Source organism: Colias philodice, chromosome 16, assembly GCF_061535455.1.
Source record: "Colias philodice isolate Cphi_HAF_F1 chromosome 16, ilColPhil1 Martin Lab GWU primary, whole genome shotgun sequence".
In the NCBI taxonomy this organism is placed as follows: domain Eukaryota; kingdom Metazoa; phylum Arthropoda; class Insecta; order Lepidoptera; family Pieridae; genus Colias; species Colias philodice.
Window position 1 is genome coordinate 8,920,023 of NC_143101.1, and position 19,031 is coordinate 8,939,053.

Below are 19,031 nucleotides of genomic sequence, written 5' to 3' on the forward strand. Positions count from 1 at the left end.
TGAAAGCTTATTAAGACCCTCAAAGGAATGTTAAGTATTCATGGAATACATGATTAAGACGACGTTTTTATAAACTAGCTATAACATTTGGTTTTACTCGCAAAAATGGGAAAAGTAGCCTTTGCAATGAATTACCTACTAGCTGTGCCCCGCAGTTTTACCCGCAGTGTTCCGCTAATGTTGGTCTAAGCGTGATGATATATAGCCTATAGCCTTCCTCGATAAATGGGTAATCTAACACTTAAAGGATTTTTCAAATCGGGCCAATAGTTCCTGAGATTAGCATGTTCAAACATACAAACAAACTCTTCAGATTTATGAGTATGCTGTTTAATACGGACTAAAAGTAGACATTGTTTTAAGTTCAAGCGCAAAAGAGTAAGTAATAAACATCCGTTTTTGCAGACTGTCTGTTATGATAGTAGTAGAATTAGAACAGATATTTCCGTATATTAATTTCATTTTATATTTTAACTTATAGGTATATACTTAATACTCGTCATAATATACCGAGACAATTCATGCATGATTTCTTCTTTTGAGTGATTGTTCATGTAAACATAAGAAATACTGCCACTGCATTTTTAAGTGATATATCTTAAAGTAACATTAGTCAAAATGTACGTATTGTATTTTCAATGTTTCGCTGACATCATCGTTTTTTTAATAATAGTTTAAATATGTTTAAAACGAACATAGAGCTAGAGCAAGAGCATTCTTTCGTGATCTTTTAGTGTAAACGAAAACTCGTATTCAGTGTTGTTCAGTAATAGCATTGCATAGAATATTTTTGAACGCACTAAGTACAACGAAAGAATACTCTACGCCTGTTTACACTAAAAGAATTTGACATAGTGTGGTTAGAATGAGCATTAGCTCGTTGGATGTAAATGCACCGTTAGACTAATTGTTATAAATTATTACAATTTTTGCGTATCGACCACGCTCAATGAGCGTTTGAAATTGGTTCGAAACAAAGTTATGAAAAAACTGAAATTAAAATCGGTTAAAAGTCCTTAAATTCAAAATTATTCATTCTTCCAATTAATTCAGTGGTCCTTGGAAAAACAGTGACCAAAAATTTGTCATTTTCCAAACCTTGGAGTGCCTTTAAATTTTAACTGTTACATCAAATATTCAGACCACTCTCCTTTTTATTAAATGCTCCCATTTAGAAGTAAAAATTTTAAGTGGGATTGTGGTTAATAAATTCTACTGGTTATTATGTCGTTCTAAAAAAAAAGGAAATTATATTATTTTCATATGAATTATTTATTGGTAGGTATATTTTTTTAATTAACGAATGAAAATCCTCTTGAATTTATTGAGAATATAAAAAGACCAAAAAATATTATGTAGGTAATATGCAGGTTTTTTGTTTTTAATATAAATGAAATTAATGAAATATGATTAGGTAGAGGTACCTACATAATATTATTACAACAAAAAGCTGAGCGTTAGGAGAGAGACTTTCAGCATACAACATAATCTTATAAAAAGACGCTTTTTTCTGTCCAACACAAAACAAGATTCTGTCCAACAAAAAAATATCATATAATATCATAGTTTATATATAAAGAATTCTCATTTACTGAGACACATTTGCGAATCCCGCAAACTCATTATAAAAATTACTTCTAGAACTATAATATAATCATTCATGCATGTTGTATGAGTATCATTCATCACAAGAGAGCTCTGAATAAGCTTCAACATTTCTCGTTCTATTTAAGCTAGAATATTATATTAAATGTGAAATTTTACCTTACCATAATTAATTTAATCCTACTTAATGTAAAATTATTCATTCAAATTAATTCCACATTCATAACTTCAAATAAGAATGATACGAAGATATGATAATTAAAAACGGACACAATTATGAATTAGTAAATTTGTACCGGGTTTTGTTGAGGATTTCAAACCTAAAGAAACATCCGAACAAGTATGTGTAAATTATTATGCACTCACAAGTTTTAATTCAAAAACTAATCTTAACCATATCTAATTTATAATTAATATTACAATTTATTTATTGATTAATATTTTGTACTTTAATATTTATCTTTAATAGTAAGCAGTTCTAAAATGTGTTCAAACATTAATATTCACATTTATACTCTATTGAAACCGATAGTTAATTATCGCATGTTCACATGCAATATTAACCATTAAATGAAGTACTGAAATTGTATAGAACAGTCCAACAATGGGCAAAAGTAATTTCTCTATGTCAAACTGAACTGAACCGGGGCGAACCGATGACTATGAAAAATTAAAGCATAACATTCAGCAACTAACCACGCTACGAAATGTAAACACAATTTACCATTATTCCACACCGTCAAATTGACCAATCAGCTCACTCCTCGGCCTTTCACACTATAACACATATTCAATATCCCACTATTTTGTTTCGCACTTAATACCACTACACTATCACAGAGTTTTGACCAGCCGCGTAGCGCTGCGTAGCGGACGCCCGGTGTCGTCTACGAAACTGCCGCTACGGCGGAACGATCTCCACCGAGCGGTTCCGAGAGCGGGCGATCGAGCGAGCGAGAGAGTTGCGCGCATTCCGCTCACTGTTTCATATTTTATATCGCTTGGGACGGAGCGGAATTACGGAGTTTGCTCGGCTTGGTTTTTATAGCGTAACGGAACCGTGACGGCTGGGCGCATTCTATTTGGAAGGTATTTTTTCACTCGACGTGAAATTTTTCATTGTTTGCTTTACCCCACACTTGTAGGTTGTGTGATTTTAATGGAGCATGGGCGTGACTCGTACAAAGATGTAATAATGCGCTGATTCGGTGCTTACGTCGGCGCGAATGAATTGTTCAAAGCTGGCTATAAATTCATGATGTCATCGTAGATATTTGGGATGTGACGAAGGGTTTTTAGATTAATATTAATAACGTGTTAAGAGTGGCACGATAAGCCACATTTGATGAAGCCGCTTATATTTTACGGATGATAACGTTGAAAAAGTAATATTTGGCTATTCATTCTCTTTTTATCAACTTCCAATAACTAGAGAGCAAAAATATTTATTAAAATTCAAAATAACATATTCACATTGAAAAAAGGTATGTTTTACACGAAAGAAAGAATACACTTCCATGTCATGATTGGATACTTCCATACAAACCCGTTCCGGGTTTAATCAATTATAACCAAATATTGAAGTTATATTTTAATAAAAAAAAAATAATTAAAATATTGAATATGGAAATATTAATAGGAACTATTCATAAGAGTCTTATTTTTATTATAGAGTTTAATAAACTTATTTGATTGGCTTGAGCGTAAAACTATATTATTAGAAACTTGCTTGACTTTTAAATGCTTTTTCTCAATATTTATTATCTAAATTACAATATGATCATTTTATTAAATTTTATCCTTAACATTTCAGCCCTATTACATGTAAGGAATAACACATAAATATCATTTGACGTTGAATTAACTGGAATAAACATTACAGGAATTGAAAACGTGTCTATCTCTATCTACCTTGTACTGTTTACTTTTAATATATTCTGCGTACTTTCCCTTTTCCTCGACACAATATTACACAAGCCAGTAAAACGAGCTCTTTATGTGTACTGAATAAATATTCAAACTTAAACTTTACATGATATTTATGAATTAAAATTATTAATTATTGGAGATATTTAAAAGCTTGACTTGATATACCTATTGATACCTATTAATTTGATTAAAATTTTAGTTTCAATTTATAATTATTGTTAATCTATACTTAATATTATAAAGCTGAAGAGTTTGTTTGTTTGTTTGTTTGTTTGAACGCGCTAATCTCAGGAGCTACTGGTCCGATTTAAAAAATTATTTCAGTGTTAGATAGCCCATTTATCAAGGAAGGCTATAAGGCTATATATCATCACGCTAAGACCAACGGGAGCGGAGCAATGCGGGTGAAACCGCGCGGCACAGCTAGTATTGTAATATAGTTCAATCACTCTTGTTTATAACGTTGGAGATTATCATTCTAATCTATTTTAACGCGCTTTTATTAGCTTCATCTGTCTGTTTGTGTGATTGTTTGTAACCAACTCCTTTAGACTCGATTTTGAGTTTTGACCCACTGTAAACAGACGAATTCAATTCAAATTTTGTACACAAAACAAGTATCGAGAATACAATAATTTCATGTGTTTATCTTATCTAGGCGTAGTAGATTTTTTTAACTACATATTCGTATTTATTTTAAGATCAAACCCAAAACTTTTGCTTCATAAGTGTGTAAAGAAAGTTGAAAACCTTTTGAAGTTGTTCATTCATATTTTATATCCACGTGGAACAGTCCATAAAAGTAAATAAGACGACTTTTTATGCAATTTATGGAGGCCACGATGGAATGTTATATTTTTACTAGATGGCCTTTTATGTGGCTGTAAAAATAGCAGCCAAGTGTATTATAGCAATTATAGTAAAATAAATTCAAATAGTGACAATTTCTGTTGATAATTTATATTGGAGAATTATTGCTTTTTACTTTAATTGCATTATTATGTAGGTACGTCGTAAAAAGTTAAAACTTTAAACTTAATTTTAAAGTAATAAGACCAGTCTAAAATCCCGCAAAAACCTCTTTTTACATCAATAAATACTTACTTTTTTCCATTTCTATGTATGTGGTTTTCGAATTCTGTAGTAACATAGTATAATCTCGTGAATTGTTCTCTATATTAACACTAAATTCATCAAAATATTTATCAATAAGTATTTTATAATTGTAGAAGTAATAAAAATTAATAAATAAAAACCGGCCAAGTGCGAGTCGGGCTCGCGCACAAAGGGTTCCGTAGCAGCAAATATAATAAATTACAGTTAAATCAACCTATCTCAAAAACTATAAGAGATACTTTGATCAAACCAAAAATCGTTGAAAGAGTTAATTAGCATGCATCACCTCTATTTTTTTTAGAATTTTATACCCCGTAGTTATAAAAATAGAGGGGGGGGGACATACTTTTTACGACTTTGAGAGCTGATATCTCAAAAACCGTTCACTTTAAGAAAAATGTTTTTTAGAAAACTTTATATCATTTTAAAAGACCTTTCCATTGATACCCCACACGGGTATGTACATCGAAAAAAAAAATTTCATCCCTCAGTTACATGTATGGGGGGCCCCACCCCCAATTCTTTTTTTTACTATTTAGTGTCATATTTTTGTAGCGGTTCATACAACACATATTCCCATCAAATTTCATCACTGTAGTACTTATAGTTTCCGAGTAAATCGGCTGTGACAGACGGACAGACGGACAGACGGACAGACGGACATGACGAAACTATAAGGGTTCCGTTTTTGCCATTTTGGCTACGGAACCCTAAAAAAGACGTGTGGCACTCGGGGACTGCCGCGGTAAAGCTATTGCATGCTATGCCTTTAAGTCACACCTCCGTGCCCGTCGGAGTGGGGAGCGTGAGGTTTTTTCGTTACGCAATTTCTGGATTCGGTCCCCGCGCTCAAGGCCCGCGATAGAAGCTATGCAATAGCTTAAAAACTACAAAGGACATAAAGACAAACACTATGTTTATATAGGTTATTTTTTACCCAACATTGCAGAAGAGTATTATGTTTTTCAAGTGATAATATATGTGTATGTGTATATCTTGGCACACTTCGTAGAGTAAACGGCTTAATGGATTTCAGCGGAGTGTTAGATTCGTTTGATCGTATTTCACTCATAGTTACTATTTTGAAATTATAAAAGTGGGTTTTTGGCGCAACATATAATCTATACTAATATTATAAAGAGGAAAGGTTTGTAATTATGTATGTATGTATGTATGGTTTTCACGCATAAACTACTGGACCGATTTCAAAAATTCTTTCACCATTAGAAAGCTGCATCTTCACTGAGCAACATAGGCTAGGTTTTATCCAGGAAATCCAACGGGAACGGGAACTATGCGGGTTTTTCTTTGAAAACGCGGGCGAAGCCGCAGGTGGAAAGCTAGTTTTAGTATAAACATGCAAACGGGGTATTTTCTAACAATATTAAGTTTCTAATACATAATATTAATTTCCTGTTATTTATTGATGGCATCTGGCATTTAAAATATTAAATTTTAAGCTATTGCATAGCTTCTATCGCGGGCCTTGAGCGCGGGGACCGAATCCAGAAATTCCGTAACGAAAAAACCTCACGCTCCCCACTCCGACGGGCACGGAGGTGTGGCTTGAAGGCATAGCATGTAATAGCTTTACCGCGGCAGTCCCCGAGTGCCACACGTCTTTTTTATTACAAGTTATTTCTACCAGACAACCTGTTATATTGGAAAATCCTGGAAAAATACATTTTTGGAGGGTAAACAAAAGAGCACTTTATTTTTAAAATATTATGTACAGTATAATATTTAAGCTGAAGAGTTTGTTTGTTGGTTTGAACGCTCATCACAGGAACCACGGGTCCAATTTGAAAAATAATTTCATTGTTAAATAGTCCATTTATCGAGGAAGGCTATACGCTATATACCTACCTATTATTACGCTAAGACGAATAGGAGTGGACCAATGCGGGTAAAACCGCGGGACAGAGCTAGTTATGTGTATATACCGACTAAGCAATTAATTAGCTACAATGCAATGTTTCTCCAAAAAAAAACAATGTACCAGGATAGAAGAAAAGTATAGGAGTAAATATGAAAGAGATTATGCGAATTTAGCCCGAAGATAAAATAATTTATTTATGTATATTTTGTTATAGAATTTAACATTTCCTCGGATTAGCGAACGCGCTTCCGTGATTTTAATAAATAATAGCATTATTTCTAAATCTTTTCTTTTCTTTGCTTTTTCTTTGCATCCAGCACTACTACTATTTAATATTTATATAATCGTGATAATGCTTGTGAATCCTAGTATAATATTATACAATAAATGCAGAAAGTTAGTATGTTTGTAACTACTTAACACAATAACTGCTGAACCGATTTTCCTGAAATTTGGCACTCACATATCAACATTTTTATTATATTTTTAAAATAATTGGAGTCTGTTTAACAGTTTTATTATTAATATTATGTGCTTTTCGCACGAATTGATCACACTAATGGAGGTGAAAGAGTGATTAAATTGACAATTTTAATTAATTTTTGTACGATGTTAATGTATCTTTATTTTTATATAAATACTTGTTTTATTTAACCTGTTATTCAAAAATAGTTGAATTGATTTATGTAAAAGGTAGAAAGCTTGGTATTTTATACGTTTAACTGCTTTCCGAACTGGTTATAGCTTAGTGAAGTCCCGTGTCCCCTTGTGGGGTAAGGGGCAGATGCATTATGCATACATCTGTTTCACTGACCGATTTTCTTTTAGGGACAAGTAGGTGATCAGCCTTCTGTGTCCTGCCAGACCGAGACATTTTTTTATTTTCTTCGTCTCCACCGGGAATCGAACCCAGGACCCCTCGGTTCTACGCTCACGCGTCATCCACTGTACCAAGGAGGCGGTCAACTGGTTGTAAATGGTAAAAAATTGTTATGATGATTCAAAGTGCTTCTATAAGAAGTTCAATTGACCACGTCATATTTGAGTTTTAGATAAGTAGATAAAAATATATTCTTACTAGCTTACCGCCCGCGGTTTCGCCCGCTTTGTCTAAAACCTAATAAATTATATACTTATCACACACTATCTATCACTTTCTTAATCCTTACTCCATTTCATTGCTGTTGTCCTTTTCTTTTCTCATCTACGCTATATTAGGTTATTTTATATAATTTATATAATTTATGCTATAAATATATGTAATAAAGTTTATTTTTTCCAACGCAATAATTTTTGCTCACCCACCTTCTTTAAATGTGTTTTCCTTGATCAAATTAATGGCAGTCTGGAAGAGATCGCTGCCTAGCGATAAGGCCGCCATTTGTACATACGTGTATCTGTTTGTTCTTTTTCTGTGTTTTATGTAAATCTTGTGTGTGTGCAATAAAGTATTATCTATCTATCTATCTATCTACTTAAACCTTTCTCTTGAATCACTCTATCTATTCAAAAAACCGCATCAAAATCCGTTGCGTAGATTTAAAGATTTAAGCATACAAAGGGACATAGGGAAATAGGGACAGAGAAAGCGACTTTGTTTTATACTATGTAATAATAATAATATACGAAACACACAGCAGCAATCTCTGAAATAGAGAATTACAAAATAAAAACGTTTTAAAACTTAAAACAATGTAAATAACATTTCACTTGGGAAGCACGTACACCGATAATTTCTATTGTTCGTGAGTGTGAATAAATAATGGATCTTCTGTGCTTTTTAATTGAAATCAGTTAAAAGGTATCGTCTTGGTTAAGAACGGTTACGACTTTAGTGATTTTGGAGTTTGTTTCTTTAAAGTTTTGGAGTAATAAGTAAGTTTTTCGCCCGCGGCTCTGTCCGTTTTGTCTAAAATTTGATAAATTATACCTTCATCTTGAGTAGACAGTTATCTACTTAAATAAAAATGCCATCAAAATCTGTCATACAATATTAAAATGCTAAGCAAACAGACACACAGACGGCTGAAAACGACTTGGTTTTATACGTTGTAGTAATATAGAGGTCTTATTAAAGAGCAGTTTGTAGACTATAAAGAATGAGAGAAATAACAGATACCTATTTATTACCAAAACACTTAAATGAATACAATATTTTAAAACTTGTTTAAATGAGGCAATCGGACAAAGCTTCAGAAAAATATTGCACGAAATAAGCTCGTTTATTATATTCAATATAAAGTATGTTTTTTACAGCTCAAATTTCAATCAAAAAGAACTCAGTCATAAATTGACGCGACGCACCCCTTCAATTCATTCGGCCTAATTGACACGGATTTTGTTATTGCATTGTAAAAAATATAATGGCTCTGTCAGAATGAACGCGTTATAGCGCGTCAGAGCGCAGAGTTGTATTGTATTACACCATATTACACGCTTTTGGTTTTGTCAGGACGCATACTTAGCGCGCGACAAAGCGTTATTGCATTGTATGTTACCGCGTAGTATAGTCCATGAGTCATAAGCTTTGCAATTGTGTGATTGTACATAAATAGATATTTAAACTATAATATTATAACGACTTAGAGCACGGAGCATCCTTTAATTAGCTTATACACGCTTATACAGTTTCAGTATAGCGGCCGGAGTCGCAGCGCGTAAAGTAGGTTTCTGGCTGTACTTTTAGCGGTCAGTCACACATATGCAAAGCTTAGCTTATCTTTGACGTCATAGCGCAGGTAAGCGCTCTGACGCGCTACGTACGCGTTCTATCTTGCAAAGCCATAAGAGCGTATACGCACTATGCGGGTAGCCGTCCGGCTGACCGCAAGCACAATTATGTACGTAATATTCATTTCTATGCGCACTGCGATGTGGCTACCGCAGACCGCACAGTGCGCATAGAAATGAAAATTACGTACATAATTGTGCTTGCGGTCAGCCGGACGGCTACCCGCAATGCGGCTACCCGCATAGTGCGTATACGCTCTAACAGTGTCAGCAAGCCATTCGTATCATATAGCGTCATATAGCGTCATATAGCGTCATATAGCGTCATATAGCAATATATCGTAGGCACAGATCGTAGGTGATGAAATGTCCCCCCCAACGGTCCAGGCCTTGTCGCGGCGGAGGGGCTCAGTAGCTCAGAGTTATGGCCCTCTGAGTGAAGCGAAATTGGACCAGCGAGGGGCTGAACGGCTGGTTTAGAGTCGGGGAGATTCGACCGGCCCGACGGCCAGGGCTAGGTGTGGCCCAGCGGCCGCTGTGTGCGGCGTGGGATGGCGGCCAGAGGTCGTGGCTTGGCGGACCCCGTGTCCACTAGGCAAAGGTGGCGCTGAACGGCAGTTGGGGTTGGAAAGCCTCGACTGACCCGACGGCAGAGGTCCTGTTTGTGGGCCAGAGAGAAGCCGGCTTTTATGCGGCGGTGGATGGCGGCCAGAGGTCGCGGCGCGGCGGGCTCGCTGGTTTAGCTAGCCACGCCGTGCAGCGGAGGGCGGGATCCCGACGCGTCATTGTGATGACGCGCGGAGACTCCTGCAGAGAGGTGTGGGGCGGCGGCCGCTGTAAAACGGCCGTCTGCCAACTCGTAATCCGGTCCGTGGGGCCGGACCGAGGGCCGCCACCTCTGGTGAGGTGGGGGCTGCGAGGTAATCTCTATAAAAGTGTGCCGGAGGGTCCCCCGACGTGTATTTCACACATCGGAGGACCTTCCGGCGTGCACCCTCCGGCCGGACGGTGTTGGGGTCGGGGGTTCGGGGGAACGCGGATGATGGAGCGGGGAAAGATCCATTGTCTGCGCGTTGGTGGCGTAAGCCTTCGTTCCAGCAGCCACCAGCGAGGGGGGTTCTAGTGGTGGGCCTGGAAACGGGCATCTGCTGGGCGGGACACGCGGTAGAGTCGTAACCGTTCCCGCAGTTCCGTCCAAAGCAGCGCGATGGAACAGAGTGGGGTTTTAGTCGGTAGAAATCCGACATAACCACGGCTCCATCCCCGGGAGCCGGGGGTATCTAAGAAGATTTCCCCACTATAAAAAAAAAAAAAAAAAAAAGGTGATGAAATGTAATTTTCTAATCATCATTGTCTAATCATACTGTCACGTTGAGTTCGTTTGTGAGAACGGGTTCTGCTTTTTCTTGTGATTTTTTATAGTAATGTTTTAGTCGGTGAATTTCAAATAATTAAGAGTTGATAGTCGAACATTGTCGATATCAAACTCAAACTCAAACATTTATTTATTCAATTAGACTTATTCGAGAAGCACTTTTGAATCGTCATTACATAATTTTAACATTTACCACCGATTTGGAAAGCAGTATCAAACGAACTTTATGAATCAAAGACTATATATCAATACATCCAGCCATTTTTAAGTTCGGTATTTAATTGATAGTATTTCTTAATGGTGCCGATTTATAAACATATCACTGTTTAAAATATTAACAACCATTACATAAAACAAGTTTATTAAAAAATCTATCTCAACGTAACATATTTTCTTCACAACCATCTAAAGGAAAACTAATTTTCTCTACCTCAGGCTTTTAAGCTATTATTACTTCATACTGACCTTTGACATTAAGCCAGATGTTATTGGAAAAGTCCTATTGATGTTAGACACACTGAAACGACTTTTTCTATACCTACTGGACCCCAAAAGTGTCAGTATTTTACGACCCTTGTAATTTTTCAATTTTCCTCATTCAACTGGGCTGTGTTACAATTTATTCCTTTTATAGGCGTGAATATAGACGTATAAGCTAATTTTTAGCTGAAATAAAACATGTCTTGCAGGAAAATAGACGTTAAACAATTTTATTTGTCTATCTGTTTCTTCTCTCTTAAACTACTGAAACGATTAAGATGTAATTCAGTACAAAGATAGTTTGAGACTTCAGATACGAAATAGGATAGATTTTATCCGGTTAGTCTCATGGGAACGGTAACTGAGTTTTCTTTGACCACGCAGGCGAAGCCGCGGGCGGAAAGATAGTTACATAATAATGATTTAGTCGCAAATTGAATAGATTTCATAATTCTTGTTAAAGATCAAAGGTATATTCAATTGAACTAAATATTCTTGAAAGCAAATACATACATATTACGTCCATTGTTGTAGAGGCCATTGATAAATCAAATTAAAGATGGCGTCTGTTTGGTGTTGAACGATTGTTTATTTATGCCAGATATTGTCTGTTATGTTATCCGTATATATTGTTTGGAATAATAAATATTTGCTTGTGATTTACTTATCTGATTGTCGACAATTTTCTTCCAATAACTAAGTTGATAATAATTATAGTTTTAATATATATTAATAACTAGCGGTCCGCCCCGGCTTCGCCCGTGGTACATATTTACGTTTTCTCTACATAAAAACCATCCTCGTACTTCAAGGAATATAATAAAAAAAGAATTATCGAAATCGGTTCAGCCGTTCTCGAGTTATGCGCTTACCAACACATTTTGCGATTCATTTTTATATATAAGATTAAAAAGGCAAGGATTCTAATTTTGGCTGCAAGTTTTTTAATTCAATCAGGAGTTCGATTCTATACTTTAAAAAAAACGATGAAAAATTCGTACATCCATAAAACTTCGTTCTATTGTCAACATTATATTTACGCCTTATTTTTTTTTTATTGGTCTACAAATGTTTGTGATTTATTCTATTAATTATGTACTATCATGCACTTGATTTATAACCTTCTGGATGTAGAAATTTTTTTTAAATTTAATTGGATACCTTATCTATGTATAACAATAATTACAATAACTGTTTATTTGATGAAATTTAATAATTTATTCCTAATTGAGACCAGAGAACCACTAAATATGTCTATTTCTGATCGGATACTATTTGCATAGGTACACATTCAAAACAAAGGTGCATGTTGACCAAGATTAGAACCTAGACCTTATGAAGGGCGGGATAAGGTTAGATAATTTTCTTCAAACTCTTGTAGATGTGTTCAGTTTTCTGCAGTCCGATAGCGCTGATATTCTACCTGTAATAAATAAATGAAAATAATTTTAAAGCAGAATGAAAAAAAAAACAGTCAATGAAAATCAAAACTGTATACTATATATTTTAAAACAATCTGACCAAATTGTTATAAAAGGTCTCTCACTAGAAATAGTACTATACTAGCTATGCCCCGCGATTTCACCCGCATTGCTCCGCTCCTGTTGGTCTTAGGGTGATGATATATTATAGCCTTCCTCGATAAATGTACTCACAGACATGTATCTGTGAATGTACTATTTAACACCGAATGAAAATTTCAAATCGGTCCAGTAGTTCCTGAGATTAGCGCGTTCAAACAAAATGAACACACTATTCAGCTTTATATTATTAGTATATAAAAATGGATTATCATTTGGCTGTTTGACGTCTGAATATAGCAACCCTCCTACGAGGACGTGAAAGCGATTGCCTACTTAAAAAAATGTTCGTTCATCTAAAAATTCTCAGGTCGTTGAGTTTCAACAAAACGCTCTTTAATAAAAGTTTTCCCGTGAATAAGAAGCTCAAGAGTTGTGTATTGTTTCTTGAAATAAAGTTTAATTATACCTCGTATTGCGGCTTAGTAATTGAGTTCAAAATAACATCTAAATAACGCCTACATAATACAGTAAATGGACATTATAACGGAATGATTGTTTCTTTTGTTTTTTATTGTTTCGGGAAAAGGTGGGTGTGAAGTCGACACATATTTTTACGTCTTTGAAGTAGAGAATAGTTAAATTTAAATATGAATGTATATTATGTTTAGACAACTCTTTATAGATATGTATATTATGTAATTTATAGTTGTATTTATTGTTGAAGAGAAACTTCTTTATCGGGGTTGGAAAAAAAATTAGTGTAACATTTTTTCGTTACGCGTGACATTTTTCCGTTACGCGCCATCTTTTTCTTATGAAACCACGCGTGAAATTGCATATAGTAAATTATTTTTTTTTAAAATAAGGTCATAAAGAAGTTTCACTTCTTACGTGTGTACACGCACACATTTTTTCTATTGTTAGTATGAATAAGTGTTTGTCCAGGCAAATGTCCGTAACGAATATAGAAAAAGGCCGTGTACCGAGTACACGTGTCAACGTGAAACTCCTTTGGCAAGATTTAAAGATACCAAAATCGTCGCTTTACTCCATGACGTGACGATATTGCCGCGACGCGACCTTGAAATTTAACTCTCAACGCGCCGAAAGAAGTTTCACTTTAAAAATAAAATCATTACTCGTAATTTCAAGTATAGAACTATGTATATGGATACTGGACTGGCCGGTTGGTTTGGTTGGTAGTGACCCTGCCTTCCAGCACACTTGCCCACTTCGGTCGTGGGTTCGATTCCCACCCGGGGAAAATATTTGTGTGATGAACATAGATGTTTGCTCTGTATCTGGGTGTTAATTATCTATATAAGTATTTATTTAAAATTATACATGTATGTTTATCAGCCATCTGGGGCCTTAGACAAAGTAACAATAATTAAAAAACGATAACGAAGTTAGAAAAGGCAAAAATGTATGGGATTGACATACGCCGCGTTAGATCACGTGGTCTATCTAATGTCAATCCCATACATTTTTGCCTTTTCTAACTTCGTTATCGTTTTTTAATTGTTACTTTGTCTAAGGCCCCAGGTTTCCATAACACAAGCGAAAGCTTAGTATAGGATCAGATCGTGCCGTGTGTGAATATAGTCCCAAAATATTTATTATTTATTTACTAGCGGTCCGCCCCGGCTTCGCCCGTGGTACATATGAAAAATAGATGTTGGCCGATTTTCAGACTTACCCGATATGCACAGAAAATTTCATGAGAATCGGTCCACCCGTTTCGGAGGAGTATGCAGACTAACATTGTAACACGAGAATTTTATATATAAGAAGATATTCCAATTCAATTATTGAAAAGTCAATAGCATGTTTAATAAAGATAACCAGACAGCGATACAAAGACGAAAACCACATAAAGTTAGTACATGATACTTTCAGACGTTATAATTAAACCCTACTATAATTTATAGCATAATTAGATAACAGTTGGCGAAGTTATGAATTTCTAAGCTAATGTGCCCTTCGAGGCAGATGATTTATTTATCTTGAATGAAATAACTCTACGCTTAAATGGCGAGTGGTATATTATAATAATTTAAGTATAATTTTACGTGGACATTTTTTTCTTAAAGATTTTGCAGTGATATCTGCAAATGAAGTCGAGACTGTCTGTTGCAGGGATAGGTTATTGACGTAAAGGTTTTTTTCCATTACCATTACAAGGCAAGAAATGGAAATAAATTTATGTACTGTATAATATTTATATATAGAAGAGTGTTTTTATGCTGTTTTGTTCGATTTGTTTCTGCTCTCAAGATACCCTTATATTTATGAAAAATAATAAAAAATAAAACGATGTATAAAAAAAAATATTAGGTCAATTAAAAAATTAAACAACATATTCACAAAAATGTTTTTTTCAATGATTCTTATCATTTCATATGAAAAGGTAGACTCTCAAATCTTTATAATATTAACAGTTTAGAAAAATGATTGATGCTACTCGTAATGCGGAAATCTTCCCGCGCTTGTTTCTATTTTTTACCATACAATAATTTTTCAAAACAAAATTAAATATTATAATCACAGTAATAAACCCAAAGAATACTAGAGAGTAAAGGTATGCTAACATATTTTAATGATAATTATGAAAATTCGATCATTCAAATATGTAAAAATATGCGATAAACGTATGCGTACTTGACTATCGCGACAAAAAGAGGGTATAGTTTTTAGCATGCATACTCATACTCCTGCATAATGCCAAATCTATTTACCATAATTTGACAAATGAAGTATCGTTAACATTAAGCTATGTGATGTCATTGTAAATTCAAGATGGCGCCTGGAATTCAGAAACTTTTTAGAGTGCAAACTTACAGTAGTCGGCTTTAGTTTTTTACTTTTAAAAAGAGAAAGTACAGCCGCTTCGGAATGTTTTGAATGTTCTTTTTGAGATATATCCGATTGCATTCAGAATTGTTTCATTTCTAAACTGCATGCTGGTGCTACGATGTTTTTGTCGTAGCAGATATTTTCGTAGGCGCTACGGTATATGAGATCACTACGAGATATTTTCGTAGATATAGATTTTTTTAATGAAGCACATATTTTGTTTCCACTTTTATTAAATACTAGCTTTCCGCCCACGGCTTCGCCCACGTTTTCAAAGAAAAACCCGTTCCCGTAGGATTTCCGGGATAAAACCTATCCTATGTCCTTTCTCGGGTATCGAAATATCTCTATACCGAATTTCATGCAAATTGGTTCAGTAGTTAAGGCGTGATTGAATAACAGACAGACAGACAGAGTTACTTTCGAATTTATAATATTAGTATGGATTAGATTAAAATTTTATTATGAAAACTACGACAGCGCGGTTTCGTTACATAATGGCCAGGTATAGTAGGTATATAAAAGTGGATCTGTTGAATTGTGTGTTTCATTTAAAAAGTATTAACTATAGAATGCATTATTGTGTATAGAAGTGTGTATTATATGCAGTCTTAACTATAGTTTCATCAAGAGGTATGTAGTATAGGTTAGGTTTAATACTAGATACATGACTTACTTGACTTAGTGTCCTATGTCCCCTATGTAGGGCAGAGGGCGTCTACAGTGCGCCGCCATCGCGTTCTATCTTGGGCTACGCTCTTCACCTCCGGCCAAGTCAACCCAATCGCCTTCGCTTCCGCCGCCACCGAACGTCGCCAGGATTGCCTAGGACGGCCACGCTTCCTTTTCCCTTGTGGAGTCCACTCCAGGGCTTGCCTGGGTATATGCGATGTGTTTCTTCGGAGAGTGTGGCCGATCCATTTCCATATATATATATATATATATATATATACAGGGTGTCCCACTGTTGGTATACTAAGCTCAAAGGAGGTTATAGTTTTGCCTACGCTGAGTACGTAAAAATTACTTAAAAAATTCCAGACGCATTTTTTTTTCCAAATAGATTAATTCTTAAAACTCTATGTGTACACCCCTAAGAAGCAGCCCGCCCATTTTTGCCACTAGCACGTGAGCTAGTGATCAGTGTATGCAAAACTACACGTCCCTTCGCGCTTAGTATACCAATGGTGGGACACCCTGTATATAGATATAGAATACTAGATACATAGAATATTATAATTAGAGGTAACAATACAAAGAGCATTGCATAATGTATAGATTTCATAGAGATGGGTGCTCAAAATAATGTAAGAGTGAAATACACTATTTAAACACCTTTTTATGAAAATTTGATTGAATAAAATCAATGATGTAAAAAGGTTCCTAACTTCTACTGATTTAGCGAGCATTTTACGGTACATAAAATTTAATCTAATACACAATTAAACTGAATCCCATATCAAATATTAACGACGTAATAAAAATTATCATCGGATATAAAAGGGCCCGTTAAAATATCCGTAGCTTAATCGTTAACACTCTAAATGAAAAATGGAAAATTCTTCGTGGGAAATTACTTTAGAGGGAAGTGATAAAACCGTAAAAAATATCAGACAACAGTTGGCTGAATAACATTCTGATCTTAGGTTTAATATTTATGATACATACAGATAAAAATGCATGTTTATTAAATATAGTTTTGTTACTTTATAAAAATAAGTCGGGTTTTCCTTCCTCCAACTCCAGAACGCACGAACCGATTTCCACGGTTTTGCACTCGTTGGAAAGGTCTCGGGCTCCGTGAGGTTTATAGCAAAGAAAAGGTGTCTCTGGTGGCGAAACGGAGTTCGCCCGGTTTGCTAGTTAGTATAATATAATAGTGTTAAGGACATGATTCATTAGATTGAAGTGAGTTAAAAACAATATTTATATGGCTTCAAAATATCTACCAGTCTGTATTATATACAAAGTTTATTTACTTTTTCAATAAAGCGTTTTCTATTAAACATAAACTTATTACCTCGCGTTTTTATCCGCGGATGAATCGCGCAAAAATATTCATTACACTGATTTTAATAGATTTAAGGACGTTCAAATAATAATTAAAAGAGACACATCTATAATATAAAATTGATACACTAAATTGTATGCTAAGCGCAAATCTCGAGGACGACGAAACCGATTCCATTAATTCTTTTCTTATAATATTCCTTGAAGTACGAAGATAGTTTTTAAGGGGAGAAAACGTAAACATGTACCACGGGTGAAGCTGTAGCGCACCGCTAGTAAATAAATAAACAAAATCAGCTACAGATTCGACTGTCACATAGTTTCATTTGTCACTCAAAACACACCAATAGCGACCGTCAGCAAAAGTAATTTCGCGTCACACGCACACATTAGTCGAACTAATACCACCAGATGTCAAAGTACACTTGAAGTACCGTCAGCAGAAGTATTGCGTATTGATTCCGTAAAAATTCCAAAGGGTTTTAACGCTTTGTATGCCCGCCGTGTTTCGGTACGTGACTCTGTGAAATCCAATATTAGCTGTGAATAACTTTGTGCCTGAATTGTTTTCGAGTTTTAAGTACCTTCTACTAAGTACCGTCAGCATAAACGTATATTTTTATGTTTTGCGTTAGCTGTTATCCGTGTTGTTGTTGTTAAACTGCTCTACGTTTTGTCTGTACGTTGAAAATAATACTTATAGAGTAATATTTAGATTTCGAAGAACATTTCCAACGGTAGGAGAGTAAACTACAAGTTATATTTACCAATATTAACTTAAATGTTTTACACGTTTTCTAATATCTTGTAAATACGCAATAATTATGAACATTTTCGAGATAAAATATATTTTATTTATTATTGTTGTTTATATAACACTAGCGGTCCGCCCCGGCTTCGCCCGTGGTACATATTTCGTAATAAAAAGTAGCCTATGTCCTTTCTCGGGTATAAAAATATCTCCATACCAAATTTCAAGCAAATTAGTTCAGTAGTTTAGGCGTGATTGAGTAACAGACAGACAGACAGAGTTACTTTCGCATTTATAATATTAGTATGGATTTAAGACGATTAATAAAATAAATGGAAAACATATATTTTAAGATAGCATAAACTAAATTAAAATTGTTGACATATTGCAGTCCTTTGTTTTTAAGCTTGTTTCAATCTCAAAATTAAATTAATAACCTCTTGAACAGAATAGCTTCGCCTCAACAATGCTCTCTGTTTTACTTAAAGACACTAAGTTACAAAGCATACTCTACCAAATGAACATACTGTGCATAGGAACAACGAATTTATGAAATTTTAGCATCAACAGACTGGATATAATTTTAATGATAACTAGCGGTCCGCCCCGGCTTCGCCCGTGGCATATATTTACGATTTCTCTACTTAAGAACCATCCTCGTACTTCAAGGAATATAACAAAAAAAAAAAGAATTATCGAAATCGGTTCAGCCGTTCACACGTGATGCCGTGACCGTGCCGTTTTATATACATATATATAGATTTAAGCAACTAAGTT

The 19,031-nt window shown here is 35.0% G+C and overlaps 2 protein-coding genes across 2 annotated transcripts in view; one reads left to right on the forward strand and one right to left on the reverse strand.

Moving 5' to 3' along the window:
• Nucleotides 1-2,482, reverse strand: part of LOC149481869 (zwei Ig domain protein zig-8-like) — a 281,774-nt gene extending 279,292 nt beyond the window's left edge. The window contains exon 1 of the mRNA XM_089705081.1: nt 2,330-2,482. The gene's annotated coding sequence lies outside the window, so the exon portion shown is untranslated. The remainder of the gene's footprint in view (nt 1-2,329) is intronic.
• Nucleotides 1-19,031, forward strand: part of LOC149481878 (uncharacterized) — a 33,237-nt gene that overhangs the window by 3,129 nt on the left and 11,077 nt on the right. The gene's annotated exons all lie outside the window — the stretch shown is intronic.